The following is a 27,875-nucleotide window of genomic DNA, read 5'->3' as shown; positions in this document are numbered from 1 at the left end:
AACTATCAACAGTGGAAAAAAAATCAGAAGTCAAGAAACATGCCACAGGGTAGCATTTGGGAGAGTAACAATGAGGGTCTTAGAAAACATATTAAGATGCTGTGATATGTCTGAACTACAAAGAATTATGCAGGCAAAGGTTTTCTTTGTGACAATCTATGAAAGCGAAAATTATTAGACTCTGAAGAAATAGAGGACAGAAGGAGTATTGACGCTTGAAATTTGGTTTTGAGAAACTCTCCTCAAAATACCATTAAGGGAACAAACAAGTGGATCAAAGAACATATCAAATCAGAATTCTCACTTAAGTCCAAGTGACTAGGCTGAAATGATCATAATTTGGATACGTTATGTGAAGACTTAACACTCTCGAAAAGACTATGATGTGGCCAAAGATGAAGAAGAGAGGGTAACAAAACAACAAGCGGGAAAGTGGATGGACTCAATTACAGTGACAATTGGTGTCCCAGTAGAAGACCTGAGGGACAGGATGGGAACATAATATCCTAGAGAAAGTCTATGTGATCACTAAGAGTTTGACACCAATATGATGGCACAGAGACAGTCAATAATCAAGTCCTAAAGCTGTGCCATAAACATATCTAATAAGAATCAGAGCATTGTTATTAAATCAACATATGCTTTCTATCCTGTCAGCTCCAGAAATTTCTAAGGCGTGACAATTTAAATCTGGAAATACCATCAGTATCAGAGTAGATGACATAAGCTTCAATTTTTAACTTTGAACTCTCTTTATATCTAAGCATATATTAATTTAAATTAATATATTAATTTAAACATGTTTAAATAGCTAATTAGCATGTTCTTACCTGCCAATTGCCAGTCAGATATAATTCCTGCTGGAGCTTGACACTGCCTGCAGAGACATTGTTGAAAGAGTTACTGCATACTTACAATATAAAATTATAGAACAAGAAAAGCTTATAACAGCCATGTAGTCTGAACTTTTTAATTATGGTTAATAAGATTTAAATACCAATCCCAGCATGTCTGAAAAATATTTAATCCAAGGCACCATCTAGTGGCATATTTTAATCACGGCACTTGTTCCTGCTAAATCCCAAAATTCTGTTTCAATTCTTTAAAACTTTTAATTAAATATACTGTAGGTTAAGTATCAGTACCTTTTTATCACACATACAGCCCACAAAATACGGTCAGCTATAACCATTTGCCTATAGGGGGAACAGGTTGACAGACGATGCCATAGCTACTGCTTTACACTCTGTAGCAAGTCATCTTGAGAAACCTGGAAGTTATGTCAGGATGCTTTTTGTTGATTATAGCTTGGCTTTCAACACCATTTTGCCGAGCATTCTCATCGAGAAGCTGACTGACTTGAAATTCTCCCCCGCCACCTGCGATTGGATTCAAGACTTTCTTAGGGACCGGTTACAAACAGTGAGGGTCGGGTCTGCTTTGTCCACCCCCCTGAAGCTTTGCCACGGGGGGCTCGCCACGGGGCTGCATGCTTAGCCCCTACCTGTACTCTTTGTACACATATGACTGTGTATCATTCTGACCCATCCACTGCGATAATTAAGTTCGCAGATGATACAACCGTGGTAGGTCTTATTACAGGTGGGGATGAGATAGCATACAGGGCGGAGGTACAAAAACTATCCATATGGTGTTGTAACAACAACTTGCACCTGAACATCGGCAAGACAAAAGAGATGGTGCTAGACTTCTGGAGGAAAAAGGAGGAACCTGCCCCACTTTACATCGGGGAGGACTGTGTGGAGAGAGTTTCCTCCTTTAAATTTCTGGGAGTCTACCTCTGTGAAGATCTGACCTGGAAAGTGAATACAACCCAGGTGGCCAGAAAAGCCCAACAGAGGCTTCACTTTCTCAGGGTCTTGCAGAAGAACAGGGTAGAACAATGGCTTATGACCCTCTTTTACCGGTCTACTATAGAGAGCATCCTCTCGTATGGTATTGTGGTTTGGTATGCTGGTCTGACAGCCGCGGATAGGAAAATATTACAGAGGGTGGTGAGCACAGCACAAGACATTGTGGGCTGTCCCCTGACACCACTGAATGACATCGCCAGGGCTCGTTGCCTTGGAAGAGTGAGGAAGATTCTCAGGGATGACTCACACCCTGGACACCATTGGGTATTTATTTATTTAATTAGATTTGTATACCGCCCTTTCCCGAAGGACTCAGGGCGGTTTACAGGGTAATTAAAACAAGAAATACAAAAGTTAAAAACAATTTAAAAAATTACAACAGTCCCTGAAAAAGTAAAAGCCCCCAATTAAAATTAAAATTAAAATTCTCAGCCTGGGTCAGAGAGCTCGAACAGCCAGGTCTTCAGGTCCCGGCGGAATGAACGGAGGTCGGGGGCAGGAGGAGATATAGGAGTATAGCCAGCCGCACCAACAAGCTGAAAAACAGCTTTTATCCATGGGCTGTTAGGCTTTTGAACGGGAAATAATTTTTATACATTTTATGCATAATTGACTTGCGAGGCCGGTGTGTTGTGCAATTAGTTCACATGGTGTAATAAGATGGAGGGTTTGTGTCATTGTAAGTTGGGGTGTGGGGGCACGAAGGGAGGCTCAGCCAATCTCAAATGTATACATGGTTGTACTTTGACAATAAAGCTTCATTCACCAAGTTTTAGGCAATTGGAAACACTTTACCAGTGATCTGTCAAGCACATCTTGAAAATTTGAAGACCAGAATTAAATAGATATATGAAGCTATTTGTTCAAACTGTCCCTCTTATTAACTAGCTCTTACTGACACTGGTTGAGCCATTTCTTGAATAGTACTCTGTTACTGAGTAGAATTGTAAACTTGTTAGCAGTTCTATTGAAACTCTTTTAGAGAATTTACTTTACATGGAGTCAATATTTATTTCTGAATGTTTATTGTACAATAAATTTCATCTTGGATTCATTGTTGTTTTACTAAGTTGGTAAAGCATCTAAAACTGGTTTTTCTAATTGCCAAAAATATAATTTAAAATGAAAAATATTTCTAAGCTATGCCCACACTTTTGTATGAATCTTTAGTGAAGTGGGTTGTATAATCCGAAACAAAAATTCAATTCTTTAAAATTACCACAGTATTCTTAGTTGTTTCTGAATTTTAAAAAGTTTATACTGTAACATAACAGAGCTTAGCTCGTATTCATTCAAAAGATTAAAAGATTGCTCTTTTAGTAAACACATTATTTATAAACATTACTATTATTGTAGCAGCCCAATATTTTTACAAGATACATAGTGTAGACTTGCATAACATTTGGTGTCAGAATGAGCCTAGGAATAGAAAGGAGTTTTCGTTTAATTATTTTACAGTTTTAAAGAGGTCTAGCTATGGGTGTGCTGAAAGAGAAGTCAAACTTCCCTAATCTAATGAAAGCTGATAAGAGGTGGATTCAGTTAGGGTACAAGCACAGATTCTGAGACAAAACTGAAAAAAATGTAATATTTCCTGTTTCTTTCATATATTGCAATCCTTCCTTTATATATTTTGTAATTTTTAAGTCTATGAACTGGGAAAACCTCTGTGCAGAATTGTTGAAAATATCAGATCATTACATTCCCATATGCAGAGGACAATCTGTACAGCAAAATTGTAAAACATAAGAACAAGTATAATTAGTTTCAAGTACAGCATTTTAGAATACATGAATATGAATACATCTTATTGGTACACCTTCAAATATTTACGAAATGTTAGCTGCTTGGCTAAAAGTCCATCTGTTTGCCAGCATAACTCCTGGGTGTCCCGGCAAAGCTCAAGATTTTAGTGTTTTTGATAAATTTTAATTTTGCCCTGCACTCAAAGTTGTGTAAAAGGTCTTCACAACTCTTCTGAGACCAACAGGAATCAAAGATAATATAGTTGTTCCAGCTACATAAAGTGAAAACAAGTTTCTCTCTCAGCTTAGGATGGTGAAAGTCCACATTTGTTAGGTAACTTAACAAGTCAAACACAGAAAAGTTAAATAATAATGGGGCTAAGTTTCAACCAAGCTTAACTCCATTTTTAGTTGATGCAGATGTAAAATGACCCTGGGGAGTTGCCTCTGACTTTAAGCATCATGAAGAATGTAAACTATGAATAGCCTTTTGACAACTGAAGAAGCTTTCAGCTTCTCCCAGAGCTTACTGATTAACCCAACCAAATACTACTATACTGAAGGGGACCGTGGACGAGGAAAGGTATTTTCCTAAATACAGGTAGTCCACAATTTACGACTACCATAATTTCTATCTGCTCCCTAACCTTCTAATAAATATTTTGCAGTAAATAGGGTGCACTGGTTGTATAAACTGATTAGCCAGTAATTTGAAAGGGGACATCTCTCCCCTTTCAAATTGAGACTATACATGCAAACCTCAAATCCACAAGTTCCAATCATACTTTCAACTAAAATAATAACAATGAAGCCTTGATAGCTGCCCATTAGTCTGAATTATTAATTCAGAAGGAATCAAGTCTCTGTCTGCACTCTTTCCTTAATTGGACAATTAGGTCATTAACCTCTGTATTCCTTAGTGGAGGCTTGTAGAGAGTAAGAAAAATAAAGTTGATGGAAAAATGCAAGAATTATTGCCAAGGTGGCACAAGGTAAAATGACATATTTTAAGTCCACAACAGAAAGATGATATCTGGAAGCAGTTCAACAGATACCTCCCTAATTCACTGATCTGTAAGTATGAGGTGGAGATAGAACATAATTAGACTTGCAAAGCTTTATTATTATAGCCAATCTCAAGAAAAGTTGTTTTAGCTTTTTTGTGGAATTGATTTCTTTGTCTAGGCACGCTGGCTGAGGAATTCTGGGAATTGAAGTCCACAAGTCATAAAAGGGCCAAGTTTGAAGACCCCTGGTCTAGTGTATCTACTGGGGCTGACAAGACCAAACCCATAAGTCTTTATGCAGTACTTACCTTTTCTGATTCATTATATCATCATTATATAATTCCCTCAGATGAAATGCAGTGATTAACAGGAAAAGGGGCATTTGGTGAGAGCTTTGCTACAATGTGCCCAAAGAGAAATGAGTTCTTATATAAGATATGAGCCAAGTATTCTTAATGGAGGTACTTAATGTAATATTTATCTTTTTATTAAAGTGATCAACTATTTTTGAATATGGGTAGGTTTTCTCAAGAGGTGAAATAACTTTTATCTGGACAAATATTGAATTATATGGAATGAGAAAACATTTAAATCTTTAGTTCCAAATTGTAGTAAGGAATGAAGAATCAGAAGTGAATGAAACATAATGGTGCTTATTGAACAAAATAAACCATAAATGCTGTATAGCTGTTATTGCATTTAATCACATGCAGGTTTCACCCAGAGCACTGCGACAAATCATCAAAAGTAATAAAGCACTAAAGTAATAAAAGAACACAGAAGTTTCTCCACATATATGTTGCCAGCATACCAGTTTATTTGTGGGAATAAAGAAACAATAAAGAATATGAGATAAACACTCTAGAAATGCAGTAAAAATTTACAGTATATACAATAAGTTTGCATATCTAAAGCTGGGATGTACAAAATATTTTGAACAGAACTGCTCTGAATACAAAACAGCCATTCTGAATGAAAAGTAGTTGTTCTGAGCATTTTGGAAGTATTTCAACCTCAAAAAGAGCATATTCTGTACTGAGCATAAAATACCAAAGTCCTCTAAAAAGAATATTTCCAACACATACATATACCCACAGAGAGACAAGCTTTCCTGAAGACATTACCTCTAGATGTGACTAAGAGAAAGTTCCATTTCTTATTGGTCAAGAGCTAGTTATCCACTGTAGACCAGAAGATGTCCTATCCAGGACTATATTAATAATATGAGAAATAATTTTGTCCATCTGCAGCCAGACTGTCGACACTGAAAGTTTCTTATCTAGTAGTCTGGGGACTTTAAAAATATACGAATTAACCAGTGCAAAAGGCATTTGGGCAATCTCAATCAAGGAAGGATGTACTAAACATAGGAAATGTACCAGCTTCATAGGCAGTGGGCACACAGCTCTAGGAATAGCTCATCTGGTCATCAGTAAGCCAATTCTTGCAAACACTTATATTACAATTCTGGAAAATAATCTAACTGTATTAAACTGGAGTGCAAATTTATAAAAGTTAAGAACATGGAATAAATTTGCTTCTACTATTTCAGACAAGGCAAAATACATTTACAAGCAAATAGATATTTCTATTATTACTATACTCTGCATATAGGTTGTCCTCGAGTTATGACCACAATTGACCCCAAAAGTTTTGTTGCTAAGCGAGACATTTGTTAAGTGAATTTTGCTCCATTTTACGACCTTTCTTGCCACACTTGTTAAGTGAATCATTGCAGTTGTTAAGTTAGTAACATGATTGTTAAGTGCATCTGGCTTCCTCATTGACTTTGCTTGTCAGAGATTCACAAAAGCTGATCACAGGACCCCAGGAGACACTGTAGCCGTCATAAATATGAGTCAGTTGCCAAGCATCTGAATTTTGATCATGTGACCATGGAGATGCTGCAATGATTGTGTCAATAAGTCACTTTTTTCAGTGCCTCTGTACCTTTGAATGGTCACTAAATGAACTGTTGTAAATCGAGGACTACCTGTATTTTTATAGTAGTACCAGATAATGCTGTTTACTAGGCAAAGTTAGGGATTACAAATATCCCTTGCTTAGAAATCACAATTGGGACTGGCAATTCTGTCACTAAATGCTGTGATCACTAAGTGGAAAATCTTATCACCACAATGGGCTTATGGTGTCACTTCCCATTTGGTCAGTAAGCAAATCATCACAGTAGTTAAGTGAGACAGGATGTGACCACAATTTGAAATTTTACTTACACATTCTTTATTAACCCTGTTTGTTAGAAGCTGGTTGGGAAAGACACAAAGGGCAATTATGTGACACGATGCCGCGAATGTCATAAATGCAAGGATAAATTGCAAAGTTTTAGACTGTTGTAACTTCAAATGGTCATTAAATGAAGCAGTCTGTAAGCGAACACTACCTGTAGTTGTATTAGATTATGGTCTTTATTGGCCAAAATTACAGATTGGTTTCTTTAATCATTAGACTTAGAAGGTGTTATAGATGGGGAAATATTAAGGTCCATCTACAATCAGAATCCAGGTAAATTAGTACCAGATTGGATTTAAACTGATGCTTTAACAACATGGCACTGGTTGAAATATTGCTGTAGTTTAATACTGTAAATAGAAGTGAAGTAGCACAGTGTCTGGATAAACTATGTTTCTGAATTTAGCTATAACATTAAAATTCAGCAAGGAAATCGTAAGTATTGCTAGGAATAAACAAAAAATAGTTACCGCTTCCAACCTTCTATATTTTAACTGCATTTCTTTTCTTACTTAGCTTGACTTCAGAGATTTGTGCAGTCTCTTATAGTTTGACAATCTGTATGGAATTAAGCACATGTCAAGTAAGACTTCAGCCATGTATTTTTCCCCCCTTAAAGTTTATCTTATAAAAAGACAACAACACATATTTGCTTTAATTCAATATTTCCTATTCTTCAGACATATTAAGCAAATACTGGCATGATCACTCTTTGCACTGCTATGATATGTAGTTTTGATGCCAGACCATTAAGCAAAATGACCGTTGCTAAAAAATGAATGTCGATAAGAATGAAAATATATGGTTATGCCATTATTAGCAGGGGCAAATGCTATGCTGTCCGTAAGATTCCCCCATATTAATCTTTCCCCCACTTCCTATTCAGTTGGATAATATGTTCTTGATTACGTTGATAATGTGCCATCAAGTCAGTGTTGACTCTTTGGGACCACACAGATAATTTTTCCCATGATGACTTATCCCTAACCTTTAGGTTTACCAATGGTGTACCCCATCATTCCTGTAACCGAGTCCATCCACCTTGCTGCTGATCTTCCTTTTCTCTCCCCTTCCTTCTTTCCCAGCATCGCCAGCCTTCTCCAGAGAGCTAGGTTCTTGCGTAATGTATCTGAAGTATGATCGTTTGAGTCTGATCATTTGTGCCTGAGTGAGAACTCTGACTTCATTTGCGCAATTACCCGTTTGATTCCTTGGCTCTCCATTGATTCTTGGGAGTCTTCTCCAACACCCAAATTCAAAAGTAGCAATACTCTCTTCTATCTGGCTTCTTCAAACTTCTAATTTCATTTCCACTAAGTATCAAATGGAATGCGATTACCTATGCCAGGGGTAGGCAACCTTGGCTCTTTTATGACTCGTGGACTTCAACTCCCAGAATTCCTGAGACAGCTGTGCTAGCTCAGGAATTCTGGGAGTTGAAGTCCATGAGTCATAAAAGAGCCAAGGTTGCCTACCCCTGGCCTACGCTATTCTGATATTTGTAGGTATAGATTACATCAAGCCATCTCTTTCCCAAGGGCAAGGCCCTCATGATTACAAAATCAAGCGCTAATTTGTGGCATGTTTCTTAACTGCTTGTTGAGGGTTGATCTTTTAAGAAACTATTTGCCACTTCAGTATCTTTCAGTTCTCAGTCTGGTTTGACCTGCTGTCATTAGTTTTGTCTTCTTTATATTTAATCTTAATCCTATTTTCCCTTATATTCAACTTTTGTTACTACAGCTTGTAGATCCTGTGTGTGTTCAGTTATTGGAGTAGTGTCATTAGCACAGAACAGGTTTTTGAGGTTCCTTCCTCTAATTTTAAAACTACACTTAAAAGTTCTTTCAGTCAAATTTAGCCCAATTTATTTTCTGCCTATAAGTTGAATAAATAAGAGCGGAGTAAGACAGACTTGTTTCATTACTCTGTTTATCTGTTTCACCATGTTGTACTGTAGCTTCCTGATCAGTATATAGCTTTGTTTAAAGACAATGAGATGTTCTGGGAATTCCCAATTTTTTTTACCAAAGCTTGACGTGAACAACACAGCTAAAGGCCCTTTTATAATCAATGAAGCACATAGTAACTTGGTTTTGGTGCCTGTGATTTTCTCAATTATGCAGCATGTTTCTGGGCCTTTTTAAAAGCCCATTTGAAGATCTGGCATCTCCCTTTGATGATCATGAATATTATTTTGTTAGTATGTGCAATTAATATTGTACAACAGCACATTCTAGTAAGTTTGCTTCTTATTGGTATTGCAACCTAGAATGATCACTGTGTCATTCTTCTGATTTGCTGGCATATCTCAGTTAGAACTTTAGTGCTATGTGTAGAATTACGCTTAGCGCTATGTATGAAATTTATTTTCTCTGTCTTGACAACTGGAGACTGTAAAAAAAAAACAAAACCTTTGGCTCTCAACTTAATTTACCAACTTTTATTGTGTTACTAGACAAGGCAATCTTTAACCTGTTGGGTCATGCCTTCAGAGATATTTCCTTACGTTCAAAAATTAGAAAACCTCTAATGTATTTCTTCACTAGAACAATTGAGATACATTCAGAGATACATCTGCCTTGAAACAGCCCACGATGTACTGTGTAGCATAAACATCGGCTTGGGAAATGTTTTATGATATTTTGCATTCTGTCATAAGTTGTTTTACGATAATTTAATGTCATCAAATGTTTTTTAAAATATAAAAATTTCAATTTCACACTCAGGGGCCTCAGGTTTTGGACACCTTCTGTAAGTTAGCCCATTTGAGGTACCGTGGTTCAAAAACTGACGGGACTAACAGAGATGGCTAAACTGACTGTACATGATTAAATAAAAAAAAAAACACGAATACTTTTATTACCACGTGGAAACCGCTTCTAGATTTTGTGCTTGCGGTGAAAAATAAATGAAATTTTGATTGTGGGCTTTACCAATTAGATAGATTTGATGTTGTTGAAATGTCTAGTGTATATTATTTGGTAAAAGTAAAAAGTTGAGGCTTGAAGCTGAATACTCTATTGCACCAAAGGAAGTCGGACATCAATGCCTTCCCCACTTTTCCCCCTGACCTCACTTCTCTACTCCCTTTTTCCTTCCTCCTCTTTTCCGGTATTTACTTTGTATTTTGATTGTATCATATATTATAAACTAATAAAACTTGTGACTTATAAAAATTGTTGTCCTAAGATGCACTGTTTCACCCAGGTAAGGGTTACAGGAGCAAGAGTTTTAGAAGTATATAGATTTTTAACTTTGACTTTCCTCCCAGTAATTAAGGTAAAGGTAAAGGTTCCCCCGCACACGCGTGCTAGTCGTTTCCAACTCTAGGGGCCGGTGCTCATCTCCGTTTCAAAGCCGAAGAGCAGCGCTTGTCCGAGGATGTCTCTGTGGTCATATGGCTGGCATGAGTAGACGCCCAAGGCGCACGGAACGCTGTTACCTTCCCGCCGTAGCGGTCCCTGTTTTTCTACTTGCATTTTTAAGTGCTTTCAAACTGCTAGGTTGGCAGAAGCTGGGACGAGTAACAGGCGCTCACTCTGTTACGTGGCACTCGGGATTCGACCCACTAACCAGTAATTATATATTGCTTATTATTACTAAATTACTAAGACCCATCCTTAGTTTCTACTCACTGCCTATGTATAGAGAATAGGAATTGAGGATGGCTCTTTATTCCTAACATGCATATTATTATTTCAGAATAATAGTCTGCATGTTAGGGATTTATTTGGTAATCTTATAAACTGACACTGCTATACTAACACAGTTCTCACTTGGACATCTTGTTAAGAATCCCTTTGATTAAACGTTGAATATTAGGGAGTACTACACTAAATAGTTCATAAAATAACTTACCGTACAGAAAACCTTAACCAAAAGACTGACCACGATTAAAAGAAGTTGTTGCTCATGACAAAAAGAGGCACAAAGCCATACACAGCAACTCTATGCTGTTAATTTTGCTTTGTTACACAGGCACTATAACAGTTTTATGTTAACATTTACTCCAGAGAAAATTTCACTTTTTAATGATTACCTTAGCCAGTTTAAATATTCCAGGATGAGAATATTTTCAAGCATATTCTTAACTTTCCTGATGCTTATGAAGGCAAAAAGGCAGAATATACAATATGTTCAATACACTTACAAATATCTATTTCTCAATATGTTCAATACACTTACAAATATCTATTTCTTTCTTCTACTTGATTCATGGTCTTTCTATCAGTCCAGGCACTAGTTAAAAGGTTCCCAAATCTGTCCATTTAATGTAGATTTTATTCAGCTTCCTCTAGTCATTTTCAGCCTGACCATTCATTACAAATTCTCTTTTTTGTGTGTGTATACAAGACACTCTAGGATCTACATGGTAACAATATTAGTGTTTAGAATTACATGCAACAAGAACTGGGCTAATATGTTACAAAAGCATAACAGACCACAGAAATAGAATTGATCTGGCAGAAGAAAGGCCATCGACATATATGTCACTTGCATTACTACAAATAATAAAATAGGAAGAATTCAAGTAGAGTTAATCTGCTGATTTCTTACCCTAAGATTGATTATCAAAATAGGGTCAAACACTATTGCCAACAGCAAAAGACAGCAGTTAAATAAAGACGAGCTTCCAACTCTTTGCTGTCATAGCACATAATTCCATTAAGCACAAGAAACAGGACCTATTCTGGGGTCATAGCAAAATACCAAAATGTTATCTCAATGTTACATCTATAATTTTTTAATATGCAGCAACATTCAGATTTGTCTTTAAAGTTTTTAGCCAGATTTTTTTAAAATAGTTTTCTGATCGTTATGTGTTATCATAATTATACTGCAAATAACTTTTGGTATCCTGAGTAGAATCATATGGAAATATACACACACATTTATCCATCAAATATATATAACAATGTGTTTGCTGTCAAGAAAGAAAAAACAAGGATCTATAAATGTAGAAGTTTCAGGTAGAAAGAGTCATGTTCCCATACTCAACAATTAGCCCGTTAATTATATGTGGATGTTATGATTGTAATAATCATGTTCCAGTGCTTTTACAAAATGATCAGGTCAGTCTTATTCCCCTTAATTATCTTCCTCGGATATATCTGAAGAGGCACTTCAGAAGATATAGCTAGATTAAGCATATTGAGTTCAACTAAGTAAAAGCATGTCAAGCATAATAAAATACTTATTGGGTGGAAAATAGATGTCTTTGCAATTGTCACCTAGGACAGACATTTTGCTCAAATGGCACTATGGCTTTTAGTGTCTATAAATTTCACTCTAATCACCAGTTAGCTTTCTTCTGGGAACACATCTTTCCAAATAAGCAGTAAATGCCACATTATGCCAACATAATAGGCTAACTTTTTCTTAACAATGTCCTTTCTGACCCAGCAACTGACTTGTGAATTTTTCATATCAAATATGCCTAATTTAGAAATTTTGAACCATTACATACACAAAGTATGTAAAAGTGTTTTGTGTTATACGGTAATTGAATTTTTAAAATCAGGGCTGACTATTATTATTTAGCATATGAGAACATGACAGAAGAGAAGTAAATGTATATACACAGTTCACGTAATTATAAGCAAAACTTCTATGAAGGTATAGCAGTGGCTTATAACTGGATGTTCACTTCAGTTATCCAAGTGATCACTTCTGGTGTTGTTTCATGCAGATCTTCTAGGGAATCAGAGAATGCATGTTGTGAGCAATCCTGCAAAATATGTTTAATAGGGGAGCAGTAGTCGCCCGCATGTCAGAGCATGCACAGTCTTATTGAGCTGAGATAATCCAGGAGTAAATACAATAAACAGTACTCTACATTAAATGGTGATTTATCATACACTATCTACAATATCATACACCAGGAACAAGATACGTACAAATAGCAATACAGCAAACTCCAATACACAGCAGTTACAGCAGGAAATGAATGAGAGAGACACTCCAGCAAAAGCCTTCCCTTTTATACTCAGGCTCTTAAAGGGATACAGAACCTGCTGAGTCATTCCTATCATTGCATCATCCATCTTATGTTACATTACTTCATTACATAAGCTGTTTAGTTATTAAATCATTACCTTGACACCACATCTGCAGCATTCCTTAAGTTACACATGCTCCCTGGGCAGTGCTAAATGGTGACAACAACCAGATGCACTTGTACTGCCCTTTTGGGCCTCATGGTCATGACAAGCAAAAGTGCATAAAATCAAACAGGTCTGACAATAAAGAGCATAAACATTTTTTATTCTAAAGCCTATTAGAATAAAAAAACATGGATACTGGAGTCTAATGAAGATAATAGAGGAAAACATTACTGGAAAATTAATCCCTGCTCCTATGCAGGATATCAATTACAGAAAAATGGAGTAGTCACATTTATTATTTCCCTCAATTACATACACTTTAGGATGGAATAGTTTTTGATTCTACTGTTAGTGAATCAAAAACACTTTGGGATGCTGCTTAATTCTCCAGAGAGTAAAATAATTTTCTAAGCATTTTTGAAAATTTCGATAAAACTGTTGTCTTATACTGAAAGAATTGATTGGCTTTAGATAGTTCAGTTGTAAATTACCTTGAATAGATGTTAGGTGGAATAATCTTTACTGCAATGAAGTCTAAATTGTTCACTTTGTATCAGTTCTCTAATTACAAAGAAGCATTTAAGAATTAGATAAGAGTGTCAATACTTTCTGAATATCAGGTTCACCTAATTAAGATTAGACTAAGATTTATCTTATTTGGAAGATCTTTAATCTAGCAATTTAGACATATCTTGGATTTATTAGAGAAGTCAAAAAAATTACCAATGCTTCTAGTTTAAAGTATGGACACAAACATAATGCAAAATCAATTTTATTAGATTACTCAAATTAAATTATATTTGGGTTGCCTAAAACCAAACAGCCACTTCTACAGTATTACACTTCCTTCCCATATACATAGAATCTAGCTTATTACCATTTGCTTACAAGGAAAAAATTGTCTGGTCACCATTTTTTTTTGTCCCTTCAACAGACAAATATTAACATGAGTGGCTTTGTTCCTTGAAACCATTAAAGACATAATTTTTACAATAGGATTCATGCTGTAAATGACTCTTGATAGCTTATTTCTTTAAAAGAGATAATCAATCTGTTAACAAAACCTTAATTATAGATTACTGTGTGGCTTTTGGGCAATCACACTCTCTCCCAGCCCACTTATTTCACAGGGTTGTTGGATACATACGAATCTCATGTATGTCACCTTGAGCTTACGAATAATAGGATATAAATCTAGCATTAAAATCTAACAAATAAATATTGCAGTTGTCTTCATACAAAATTTTTATTACTGTATGTCACCCAGAGTCACTGTTAGGCAGCCATTCAAAATTAATATTCTGTTTATAATTTTTAGGTCAATTATGACTCAGAAAGCATAAAATAACCACATCTGCTATAATAAACTGAGACACAAACTAAATTAGCTTAACAAGTCGTGGGAACCCAGTTAAAAGAATATGTCCAGCTCATATGGGAATTTTGATCATAGTACAACAGGAGAGAAAGTACAATGAATTAACTCCTGTTTCATTCAAAGTAAATTAATCCAGACAATCAAAAAATAAGATTTAACTTCGCATCACTCAAAAACCAGGAGTCTACTGGCACCTCTCCCAACTACCAAATCTGAACAGTTCGCAAAAGCTTGCCCTTTTTTAATGTATATATATATATTTTAGTCTGAAAAGGTGCTAGCAGGATCCTCTTGATTTTTAGTCGCTATAAACAGGGCTCTTCTACAATGACTGTGATCAGTAAGGATTTTGTCTAAAAAAACAAAAACACACCAAAGTATGACTGAAGCATGTTTATACTGTATTTGGTACATTTTAAAACAAATGTTCTTAGGCAAAGAAACCTGCTTCTCCTACTGTAAGAAATAACTTTCTTCACAGCATGGCCATATGCTTCTCTCAGGAATAAATACTCTCTGAGAAGTGCTTCCCTGTGATCTCTGTTAGCGGTAACTGGTGTCAGCCACTTCAGAACCAGAAAAGCAGAACCATCTTTGTAGCAGCAAAGGTGCGTTTCTCATGAAGCCTAACCCCTTAAAAAAAAAAAAGCAACCCTCTTTTCAACCTACACTCCCCATTTATCAGAGCCGAAGCAGACTATGCCAGGACTCTTTTAATACTATATTTATACCCCACCTTTATCATTCTGAAAATAATTCAAGACAGCGAATATAGCTAATATTCCTTCCTCCTCCTCCTCCTCCTCCTCCTCCTCCTCTTTTCCCCACAAAAACAAACTCTGAGGAGGTGAGTTGGGCTGAAAGTGACTGGCTCAGTCACCTAGCCGGGCTTTCACGCCTAACAGGGGGACTATAGAACACATGGACTCCAGTTTTCTATATTGGGGGGGGGGTGTCCCCAACCTTGGCAACTTTTAAGACTTGTGGACTTCAACTCCCAGAATTCCCCAGCCAGGCTGGTTGGGGAATTCTGGGAGTTGAAGTCCACAAGTCTTAAAAGTTGCCAAGGTTGGGGACCCCTGTTCTATATAATTTTACATTTTTATTTAACTTCTGTATTTATTGTATGTTATTGTTGTTAGCCGCCCTGAGTCCTTCGGGAGATAGGGTGGCATATAAGTCCCAATAATTTATATATATATATATATATATATATATATATATATATAGAGAGAGAGAGAGAGAGAGAGAGAGAGAGAGAGAGAGAGAGAGAGAGAGAGAGAGAGAGAGAGAGAGAGAGAGAGAGAGAGAGGAGAGAGAGAGAGAGAGAGAGAGAGATGATAGATAGATGATAGAGATAGATAGATAGGTAGATAGATAGATGATAGATAGATAGATAGATAGATAGATAGATAGATGCCTTCACCACTAAGACCATACTGAACTACCCTTGAACATTTCCCTAGAAGTTGCTACTAAAGGCAAGGCATTAAGAAAAACAAGTCTCCATTCGCTAGAAAGGGAAAGTCACTTAACACATGGCCAGATATCTAAGTTTAGATGCCGGTAAGGAGCAGGTTTGACAGTTTAATTAAGCGCAGGGGGTGGGGTGGGGGGGGAGACACTCGTTAGGGTTTGAGGAAGACTTGCAAGGAGAGGTAGCCTTCTCCCTCTTTCCACCACCTTTCCACCAGGTTGAAAGATACCTGCAGAACCAATGTCAGGAACTTGCGCCAAGCTCCCACCTAAGAGAAAAGGGCGGAAACTCCAACCCTTCCTCGTCACGCCGCAAACGTCAGGTAAAACCTTCTCGGGTCCGGCGCCTTTGCCCGCCTCTTCTCTTTTCCCTTCCCGACTTCCAGTCCAGCTTACCGGATTCAACCGCCGCCTTGCGACCCGGACAGCCTGCCTCCGGGCGCGCACGCTGGGGGCCGCCCGGCTCCTCCTCGGCGCTCTTCCCCAGCCGCGGAAGGGCGAGAGGAAAGCGAGCCGCCGAAGAGGGAAAATAAATAAAAAAAAAAGGGGGCGGGCCTAGGAGCCGGCTTCAACCAGAGGCTCAAGACTCCGCCCGATTCCTTTGTCGCGTCAACCGGTGGCCGTCCGCCAATCGGAATCTAGCTGGCGGAACCGCTGACTGGGCGCGAAGGGAAGCGCAAGGCGGAACGGCGGGGAGGGGCGGGGGGAGAGAGAGAGAGTGGAGTGGAGCGAATAATAAAAGGGGCGGGGCAGAAGGGAGAAAACAAAAGGGAGCGTTCGCTTTTTTTTCTTCGCCTTAGAACGGAGGCGGCGGATGCCAGTCCTGTTTAGATTTCGAAAGGAAGGCGGAGGTCGAATGCACTTAAAATGGCCTGAGATGACCTTATCAGTTATTTATTTATTTATTTATTTATTTATTTATTTATTTATTTATTTATTTATTTATTTATTCGGTTTATATACCGCCCTATTCCCAAAGGACTCAGGGCGGTTTACAAGGCAAAATGTAAAAACAATCCAATATAAAATTAAAATAAATTAAAATAAATTAAGTCCTTTCCTTCCCCCCCCCCACCACCACCACTTTGGAGAGATGGAATAAGCTTCATTGACATACTGTCCTCCTGTCTTTAGTGAGCTGTCCTTCCTTTGATGTCGCTCCGCTACATTTTAAGTTCCCTTAAAACCCATTAGATTTGCTTTCCCCTCTTGAATATTTTGCAAGAGGCCTACCTACTCCGAAGTGTTTACGATAGTGTGGCTTCAAAGCGTAGGCCAATTAAGAAGAATTAAGCTGCTTCAAGTGGGATGGCAAAGCTTTTTGTTATTGCTGCTTACTATTAAAATCTTATGGGGTCCTTATGAATAAAAGAGCCTTGGTGGAGCAGTGGGCTAATGCCTCCTTAAGTAACACCAGCTGCCTGCCATTAGTGCAGGTTCGCATCCCACCAGGCTCAAGGTTGACTCAGCCTTCCATCCTTCCGAGGTAGGTAAAATGAGGACCCAGATTGTTGGGGGCAATAAGCTGACTTTGTAATAATGCCGCTTGGGGTGTGTGTGAAAGCCCTAATAAGCAGGCATATACATAGAATGAAGGCTACTGCTAAGCTTGTAAGCCGCCCTCAGTCTTCGGAGAAGGGTGGGATATAAATGGAATTTAAAAAAAAGAGCTGGGAGTAAATAATGATGTCTAGGAGACAGAGCTTGGTAATACAGGTAGTCTTCAATTAGTGACTCCCTTGGACTGTAGTAACTGCAACCAATCATATTTACAACGTTTGCCGGTCTGTAATGGAAAGCTGGAGTAAGATCGTAAGCACAGTTATGATTTTACTTAGTGATTGTTTTGCTTGGTGACAAATGTGCTGGTCCCAGCTGTCACTGAATGAGGACTACCTATGTAACAATGATGCTCCATTCGTTGCATTAAATTACAAATAGGTTTCCAAGACCAAGATACAATCTTAACCCTTACAAACTCTCCACCATATGTAATCTGCCCTGAGTTGCAAGGGATTAAAGGCAATGCTTTTCTGTCATGGCCTCCATACCTTGGCTCAAGGATTCTTCTTGTATTAGTTTTTGACAAAGCAGTGAAGATGTCTTGTTTTATTTATCAGAAGTATACCCTACTTCTGTTTTATACAACTCAAGCTGGGGGTGTCCTTAAAGACCCCATTTTTATTTTGAGATTTTTATGATGACTTGGTTGCAATTTTTATTGGATTTGGTTTTATGTTGCATTTATTTGATATGTGTTTTTAATCTTAGTTGTGTTAACTGCCCAGCCTTTGGAGGTGGGATATATGTAATAAATTTAATTAGTAAATGAATATCTCAAAGTAGAATTTATTTTATTGAATGTATTTGCTGCCTATGTTGCTGGGGCTACACTAGGCAGCTTACAATAATAAAAGAAAAATGAAAAGGCACGTAAACAGAAGTAAAATAATAATAAAAAAATAATGTGAACAATGACAAAGGAACACAGTGAGAATAAATACATTAATATAACCAAAAAGATGGATGGTTGGAGAGCAGGAAAAAAAGGGGGGAGGGGGAGTCTGCCATCAATCTAGCAGAATTTAGGCTGTTGGCTGTGTCCTAAAATTGAATAAAGTTACACAGCTCTATAGAACCTATTTCTGAATAAATATGCATAAGTTCAGCTTCTGTAAAAAAAAACACAGCATTTTTTTACTCTCCCTTTTCTTAGAAGCAGTACAACAAAAGAGAGGGGGTGACTAAACTGCTATCCTATTGGTAACCTAGTGGGATGCCATCTTTTTCTTCCTGTTACTGTTTCTCTTATCACAAAAGAAAGTAGATGGTGAGGGGGGCTACTGCTGTTTCTTTTTCAGGCATTCTAAAGGCTGACATTCAACTTACAATCACACTTTCTCTAGGATGAACTACTTGTACCTCAATAGGAATATTTCCCAGACTCTGTGCTGTAAAAGATGCAGGTATACTTAATTTACTCTTGCCTACTAATTACAGATGAACGGGCTAATCAGTTATAGCAGGCAAGTTTACAATCTAAAAATAGTTTTCTTTCTCTCCTAAAATCTTACTAATTTATAAAGAAGTTTCTTAACTTACATAGTCTCCTTAAAAAAAATGAAACTAACAGATGATGTAACACAATCAATTAAAGGCTCTCTTTGTACGATGCAATTAGTTATGGTTAACTTCACCATTGTTTATTCAATTGACCCATCTTTCGGGGCTTACATAAAACGCTGAACCATAAACAATACCCACACAGTCCGCTTTTCTCAATTACTAGGTTGTATTTGGCTGCTTTCAATATATCGCACAAACACAATGAAATAATTAGTTGCATTGTGAATTGTGTTCTGTGAAATCTCCACACTAATATCGCCCAGAGTTGGACTTGATTGACCGGATCACATTATCATCATCAAGGTATTGCAAGATTCTTTGTTGTTTTATCTTATTTAAATAAAACAATTTGATGCCTCCCTAAAAGAATGCTTGGATGATATGCATCTATTTGGTGCATATATAGTACATACAACCTAAAACAACCTTACATTTATTTATACATACAGCCTGTAATGATTCAGATAATAATTGCCACTGTCTTATGGTAGCCTGCATGCCAGCTCTGCTCCTTTATCTATTATAGACCTAACAACAATGCAATACAGGAAAAAATTTATTTTTGGTGACATAATTAGCATTTTGAACATCTCTATAGAATGGAACAAGCTAGGCACAGAATACAAATCATATATCAACAATGGCAGTATCTAAGAAACAGGAGATACTTCAATATTCCATTCATTCTTTTTTTTTTTAATTTTTTATTAAATTTATTATTTAAAAACATTGGACACAGTACCAGCGAGCTGACAAACCTTTTTGTCTACAATGTTTAAATATATATATATACATGTATATATGTACATCAAAAATACACTTAAATACACTTAGATTACAAATCGGTGAAATACCACAATATTTAAAACAGTGAGCTAGTCTGTAAAACCTAATAGAGACCTTTCTTTTTATCCATCCAAAGATACAATTTGTTCCAAATTCTATAATAGTCTGATTGATCTTTATTCTTTAATTCCAAAGTTAATTTGTCCATTTCAGCGCAATCCCAAATTTTCCTAATAACCTCTTTTTGTCCTGGGATCTCATTCTTTTTCCATTTTTGCGCAAATGATATTCTAGCTGCTGTGATAATATGGATCGTTAAGTATAGCACATCTTTAGGATATTTCTCTTTCGTGATTCCCAACAAGAAAAGTTCTGGACTAAACTCCAGATCTTGTTTCAAAATTTCTTTCAGCCAAATCCAAATCATTCTCCAAAATTTTTGTGTTTTACTGCAAGACCACCACGTGTGGAAGTATGTGCCTATCTCTTCAGAACACTTCCAACATTTGGGAGATGCTGTTGTGTACATTTTTGCTAAGCGGGCTGGGGGAAGATGCCATCGGTAAAACATTTTAAATAAATTTTCTTTATACGATGAGGCCAGTGTTATCCTTTTATTCCTATCCCAAATTGTTTGCCAAGTATCTAGGTCGATGTTATGTCCTAAATTGTTAGCCCAGGTCAACATGGGGTCTTTCACTTGCTCTTCAAACAGCTTATATCCCAAAAGTAATTTATAAAAATTCCTTATTTGTTTAGAGTCCGGTCCCAATAATATTTTGTCCAATGCTGTTTCAGAGGTATATATCCCCCATTCATTTTTATCCTTCCTAAATCTCGATTGGATTTGTAAGTAGGCCCACCAATCGAGTTTTATACCTTGTAATTCTAGTTCATTCCTAAGTTTCAATTCCCCCTCCTCATTCAGAATATCCTTGTATGAGATTATGTTACCCAAATCAAACAGATTTGGGTAAACTATCGCTTCAAGGGTGGATAGCCAGACCGGTATTTTAGTGTAATTGTGAGATCTAATTTTTTTCCAAGTATTGAGTAGCGCTTGCCTGATCCGGTGTCTTTGAAAATGCGAGAAAAGACCTTGTTTCTCCGTCCATAGGAAAGCATGCCAGCCATATTGCAAATCGTGACCCTCTAAAGTTAATAGTCTTCTATTTCTCAAGATTACCCATTCTCTAATCCAGCTCAGGGCCGCGGCGTGGTAATATAATTCCCAGTCTGGCAATCCAAAACCCCCATTTTCCTTCGTGTCTTGTAAATATTTCAATTTAATTCTTGGTTTTTTCCCCTGCCAAATAAAATTTAGTGATAATTTATCCAAATTTCGAAAAAATTTAGAGTCGAGTTGAATTGGGATATTCTGAAACAGAAACAGGATTTTAGGCAGAATATTCATCTTAATGACAGCGATTCTTCCCAATAATGAGAGTTTTAGGTTTCCCCATCTTTCCAGGTCACCTTTTATTTGGTTCACTACATTATCATAATTATCCTTTTTGAGTGAAGTGCATCTAGCCGTAATGTTAATCCCTAGATATTTTATTTTCTTGACTATTTCTATATCCGTGATTTCGGCCAGATTACCTTTTTGTTTATTGGTCATATTTTTAACAATCATCTTGGTCTTATTTCTATTTATTCGCAGTCCGGCAACCTCACCATATTTAGATAATTCTTCCAATAGCTTTGGTCCCGTCTGACATGGATCCTCCATAATAAAAACTAGATCGTCCGCGAAAGCTTGCAATTTAAAGGTTTCCTTTTTAATGGTTAATCCTTTTATCTTTGGGTCGTTTCTTATAGTTCTCGTTAATACTTCAAGAGTCAATATAAACAGCAACGGTGATAAGGGGCAGCCTTGCCGTGTTCCTTTTTGAATTTGAAACTTGCTAGATGCTTCCCCATTAAAAATTATTTTTGCTTCCTGATTGTCATAAATTGCCCTAATTATATTTATAAATTTTTCTCCCATATTCATAAAACTAAGCTGTTGGCACAAAAAAGACCATTTAACATTGTCAAATGCCTTTTGGGCGTCTAAGAAAAGTAATGCCATCTGTTGTTCGCTATGTAATTCATAGTACTCCAATGTATCTAATATTATTCTAATGTTGTGCTTAGTGTGTCTCTTAGCGAGAAAACCATTTTGATCTGCGTGTATGAAATCATTCAGAAATCGTTTCAATCGTTCTGCTATAATTGATGTAAATATCTTGTAGTCCGAGTTAAGAAGTGATATGGGTCTGTAATTTTGGATTAATGTATGGTCTGTGTTATCTTTCGGAATAAGGGTTATGTTTGCCTCTAGCCAAGATTTAGGCGTCCTTGCGCCTTCTAATACTGCGTTAAATACCTCCACTAGGGGTTGAGCTAGGATATTTTGTAATTCTTTATAAATCTCTGATGGAAGACCGTCGGGTCCCGATGCTTTATTATTCTTTTGTGCATTAATAGCTTTTATCACCTCAGATAGTCGAATTTCCTCGTTTAACATATTTCTGGTATCTTCTGTGACCTTAGGTAGTTTGGCTCTTTGAAAATATTCCTCCATTTTCTCCACACTTGCCTGGCTATCTTCTTTATATAAACGTTCATAAAATTCCTGGGCTATAATTTTTTTTTTCCTCCTGGTGGAATATTCTCCCTTCCTCATCTCGTAGTTCGTGAATCCAGTTTTTCCCCTTTTGTTTTCCCAATTTGTATGCGAGCCACCGGCCCGGTTTATTTGCATTTTCAAAAAAATTTTGTTTCGTGTTTCTCAATTGTTGTGCCAATTTCTCTTTGTCTAGGATGTTAAGTTTGTGTTTAATCAGATCCATAGATTGCTTGATATTCTCTTTTTGTGGATCTTGTTGGAGTGTAACTTCTAAGCTCTTATATTCCTCTTCTAATCTTTCCCGTTGTTGTCTTTTCCCCTTATTTTTATATACCATATATGCCCTCGCTACCCCTCTCATCATTGCCTTAGCTGTATCCCAATTGTTTTGTACTGAGGTGTCTATAGCTTTATTTTCCTTAAAGAAAAAACTTAGTTCTCTCGCCATCTTAGATTTGAATTCGTCTTCTTTTAAAATTGCTCTTTGAAGCGTCCATCTGGGTATTTTTTTGGAACCTTTCCAGATAAGTTTAATAGGATTGTGATCTGCCCAAGTACCTGTCGCTATATGTACCTCGTCTATTTCTGAACTAATTTCTTTCGTCATCCATACCATGTCTATTCTAGACCATGAGTTATGTCGGTTGGAGTAATATGTATATTGTCTAGCCTTACGATTTCTTTCCCTCCAGACATCTTGGATATTTAGTTCCTCAGCCAAGTTAAGAAAAGATCTCGGTAGAGTTCTTCTCTTCTTTTTCCTAAGCGTCTTTCCCATATAATCCAAATTTATATCTAGGATAGCATTAAAATCTCCTATTAAACAAATCTCCTCATAATCAATGCTACATATCTTATTGTGAAGTGTTTTGAAAAATTGTTCTTGGTTATGGTTCCATTCATTCTGATTGCACAATTCATGTTAAATTAATAATTTAATCCAATTTTCTGAGTTTGCATCAAGGGATGAATCCTATAAAGATCAGGGAGTTTTTTATTATGAGTGGGTGAAATTTTTTGAATACGAATAATGTTAGCTTTAAGTTACTGATGATTTCCCAGTGTTGGAGTGTGGCATGTAGTGATTTTTATTAAGAATGGAATGAAAAGAAAGCTCAACACTGAAATATGCAGTGAATCAACTACATATTGATATCTTAGTTATCAGTGAATTGAGATGGGCTGGAATTGAACATATTCATTCAGGTGATTATACTGTTTGCTGCTTTGTATACAGTACATGAAAGGACGCGGTGACTTAGTGGGTTAGGACGCTGAGCCTGTCGATCAGAAGGTCGGCAGTTTGTAAGGGATAAAATGGACGGAGAATTGAGCCTTGTTCAGTATCATCAGATGCAGTATGCTATTAGAATCAGGGGTTTAAAGGAGAATTGTAAAGAAGATTTAAAGCAGCAAATTTCTGAGGCTCTGGAAGGGGTACTGGGCCAGCCAGCATCTGAAATTGAGGGAAATATGGACAAAATTTTTCGTGTAAATTCATGGATTGCAAGACAGAGGAAGTTACCCAGAGATGTGGTGGTCTATTTTACAAAGAGAGTAATTAGAGATGAAGTCATTCAAGCTGCTTATGATACTAAATTGGTAGTGGCTGAGCAAGAAGTCTTAGTTTTAAAAGAGATTCCTCCGAAGATTTTAAGGAGAAGGAAAGATTTTGCATTTCTAGTACAGGAACTTAAGAAATGTGATATTAAGTTTAGATGGGAGATTCCAGTTGGACTGGTGGTGACGCATGAAGGTAAAAGATATCGTTTGGTTACTGTGGCCCAGGCACGTGATTTTTATAGCAATGTGTTAAAAGCAACCCCCCTATCATTTTTGGAAGCTGTAAAGGGATACGGCGAGGGAAAGCTTCAAGATGTTGCAGATAGACAGAGGACAATGGTGTTGGAGGGGATCAAGTTACAGTCTCATCGGTTGTTGCAGGAGGCCAGAGGATGACGCGTGCCACCCTAAGAAGAGTGAGACGAGAGCAAGAGCAAGACCAGCAGAAAGTTATGGAATCTCCAAAGCGTACTTACAGTGAAGCTGTGGAAGGGGCGCGGTCCAAAGAAGTTATGGGGGTTATGACAGACGTGCTCCAAAAGCTTTGGGGTGTCAAGATTGGTGATTAAATTTTTAAATTAGAATGTCAATGTATTAAATTTATCATAGAGGAGAAAGAAAGTTTTTTTTTAATATTTAACACAATTTAAGATTGATGTTATTTGCTTGCTAGAAAAGTATATTAGGGTTATGGACTAAAAGTATGTGTTGAACTAAGAATGGGTACGCAAGCTCCTAATTAACAACAAGTTGTCTTAGAGACTGCCTAAACCTTTTTTTACTCTTTTTATTTGAACTCAAGGATGATCTGGAACTACGAGACATTTGGCGTGATACATGCAAGAATTATTTTTGATCATAGTTTAGTTTGGTTGGAGATTATTAAGGTTAACAGAGATAGGCGCTTTTGGCACGTAACTGAGAATTTATTTAGAAATTAGAGAAAGGTGGGAGAATGCAAATAGTAGGTGAAAGTTTTTTTTTCTTTTTTTTTTTGAAATTAATATGAATAAGGACTGGGATTAAGAAAATCTATTCTGAGTAAAGCTCTTTTTCTGTTTTCCTCTTTTTCTTTTTTACTTTATTTGTAATATTAATATTGTTTGTATTCATTTTATATGAGCTAGAGGGAGATAGAATTAATAGTTTATTGTTGATAACATAGGGGTGCTTATGTTTGTTTTTCAATTTTATACCCTGTATTTAGCTCTGGGAAGTCGGGGGGGGAGGAGGGAATGGGGGAGAGGGATAGGGAGGGCTAGATAGGGGTGGGGGAGGGGGGGATTAAAGTCAAAATGTATTGTAAAACTTTTTAAATAAAAAAAAAAGAAGGTCGGCAGTTTGGCGGGTCGAATCCCGAGTGCCGCGTAACAGAGTGAGCGCCTGTTACTCGTCCCAGCTTCTGCCAACCTAGCAGTTCGAAAGCATGTAAAAATACAAGTAGAAAAATAGGGACCACTACGGTGGGAAGGTAACAGCGTTCCGTGCACCTTTGGCGTCTAGTCATGCCGGCCACATGACCACGGAGACGTCCTCGGACAAGTACTGGCTCTTCGGCTTTGAAACGGAGATGAGCACCGGCCCCTAGAGTTGGAAACGACTAGCACGCATGTGCGGGGGAACCTTTACCTTTACGTTATACAGTACATGGCTACAATACAATAATGTCAATTGGGCTTTATGGACAATTCTTTAATATAACAATTATCCAAGTTTATGTTGCAGCTACTGATGCAGAATAAAAGAGGGTTGGTGACTTTGATATCCAGTTCAATTTCAAACTGAACATGCAAAAGATGTGCTATTTATAGCTGGAACCTGGAATGCTACAGAATTGAAATAATAAGCTGGAAATGTACTTAAACTGTATAACCTAGGATAGGCTGAGGAATTCTGGGAGTTGAAGTCCACAAGTTTTAAAAGTTGCCAAGTTTGGAATCTCATAGCCTAGGAAACTGAAATGCAGCAGAGAACAACAGAGAATCAGCAGAAGATTCATAGCACATAGAGACTAGACTACCATGAATTTATAATTTCTAGATTCCAATATTGTCTAGCTTTCATTGGGGCTTCAACAGTTAGTGTACAATCAAATCTGAGCAATTCTGATGTAATTCATGTTGACTTGATTCATTTGTTTTGAGAAAGTGGCATTACTATTTATACTAAAAGTTCAGTCACTGACTTCAAACTTCATGTCTTTGGTTCTGATTATCTTAGTAAACATTATTAAGAAGACATTTCATAGCCTTAGACTAATAATAATAATAATAATATAAAGTTGGAAGGGACCTTGGAGGTCATCTAGTCCAACCCCCTGCTCAGGCAGGAAACCCTATACCATTTCAGGCAAATGGCTGTCCAGTCTCTTCTTAAAAACCTCCAGTGTTGGAGCATTCACCACCTCTGGAGGCAGGTTGTTCCACTGGTTAATTGTTCTAACTGTCAGGAATGTTTGAATGTTTGAAATATCCTTATATAAAATAAGCTCCACTATAAGACTTGCATCTGAGCAAATATATACAAAGTTTGCTCTTTAGATATTGTTTGATGGGAAAAGGTCAAGTAAACATTTCTGGAACAAAGATGTAATGACTGTTCTTTAACAAATACAGTAAAAACTAATAGTCTTTAGTGAGTAAGTCACATTAAGTGTAAGTTAAATTAACCAAATAAAACAAATACAAGAGCGGGGCACCAAAATGTATCTGTTGCTAGCTTTAAAACTACTTCAGTCTTCATTTCCTTATTGCATCAGCAGTCTTGCTTAAGTGTAGTGCCAGAATAAAAAGAAAAACAATTACTTGCAGAAATAATATGTTAATAAAAATCTCCCATCAATGTAGGAAATATAGATTACTGAACTAATTGATAAAGTGTTGATGTAAAATGTATATTAATGTATCACATATTCTTTCTTACTTACAAAGTAGGGTGTGTTTGTTTTACAAGCCATTATAGTATGGTATTGCCTGGGTAGTGAAAAATTCCAGAAGAAATATATTTTCACCAAAAGAACAACACAAAGTTTTAGTATCATGAATGTACACGTAAAGAAGACACCTGTTAAAATTGTTTTTTCCCATCTAAAGTCTCAAGCTTTAAAAAAAATAGTTAATAGAATATTGCCCTCTATTGACCAATGTGAAGATTGAAATAACAACAGTGGTTCCGAAGGATCAGCATTCTGAGGCTTAACTCAAATAATCAATCTAATTGAGAATATTCTCTCCCCAGATTTTCTGATAGAAAGGTTTTCTTCTCCTCTATCCAAAATTCTTCTTTAGAGATGCCATAAATTAAAGCTGAATGCAAAATGTTCTGTTTTTTTCCTACATTATCGTTTTCCACATTATTGTACAGATTGCTCTTCCACATTACCCTGCATTTTGCATGACGCTGCAATTTTCACTATTGAAACTAAAGCATATATTCATCCTTTAGGCAAGGCTTGTTCATTTTAATCTAAAACAATCTTATTTCCATCTCACAGAAATTCCAATGTATAAATACAGTACTACCTGTCTTTGCCAATATATCCTGTATAAAGTAGAATATGGGCAAATGTATGTTGGCTTGCATGACAGTCTTTAGATTGGAGGTCCTACTTCGCAAAAAAATAAAAATCCTTTGAAGTTCTATGTTTACCACAGTTCCACATGGAGGAATAAAACACCTGTGGCACCAAAATTCCTCAGCATCACCCAAATTATCATCCAAAGTATTGATGATTGTTTGGGCTGTCATAGCAATGGTAAGATGAAGATATAAATTGCATCATGAATCGGGATACACTGTTACAGTTGCTAGATCAGTGGACAGCATTGGGAAACGAGCAATTGGTATTAATGAAATAAGGAAGAGATGGCTTATTTGAACATTGCGGATTGCTATGGGGCAACTGACCTGAAGATTTTAAAAAGAGATGGGAAAAAAATTGTAGTGATTT

At 36.8% G+C, this 27,875-nt stretch overlaps 1 protein-coding gene across 3 annotated transcripts in view; it reads right to left on the bottom strand.

Moving 5' to 3' along the window:
- The window catches only part of LRRC8B (leucine rich repeat containing 8 VRAC subunit B), a 42,263-nt gene extending 25,930 nt beyond the window's left edge, over nt 1-16,333 (bottom strand). Inside the window, exons 1-2 of one of the 3 annotated variants that reach the window (XM_083359047.1) lie at nt 16,234-16,333; nt 831-877 (exon numbers count right to left, since the gene is read on the bottom strand). The gene's annotated coding sequence lies outside the window, so the exon portion shown is untranslated. The remainder of the gene's footprint in view (nt 1-830; nt 878-16,233) is intronic. The other 2 variants (XM_083359048.1, XM_083359049.1) reach the window with 2 other exon arrangements.
- Between the last annotated feature and the right edge of the window lie 11,542 nt (nt 16,334-27,875).

Source organism: Vipera ursinii (genome assembly GCF_947247035.1).
Source record: "Vipera ursinii genome assembly, chromosome: 3".
NCBI lineage: Eukaryota > Metazoa > Chordata > Lepidosauria > Squamata > Viperidae > Vipera > Vipera ursinii.
Note: the sequence above shows the minus strand (reverse complement) of the source record. Positions and strands in the feature narration are given on the sequence as shown.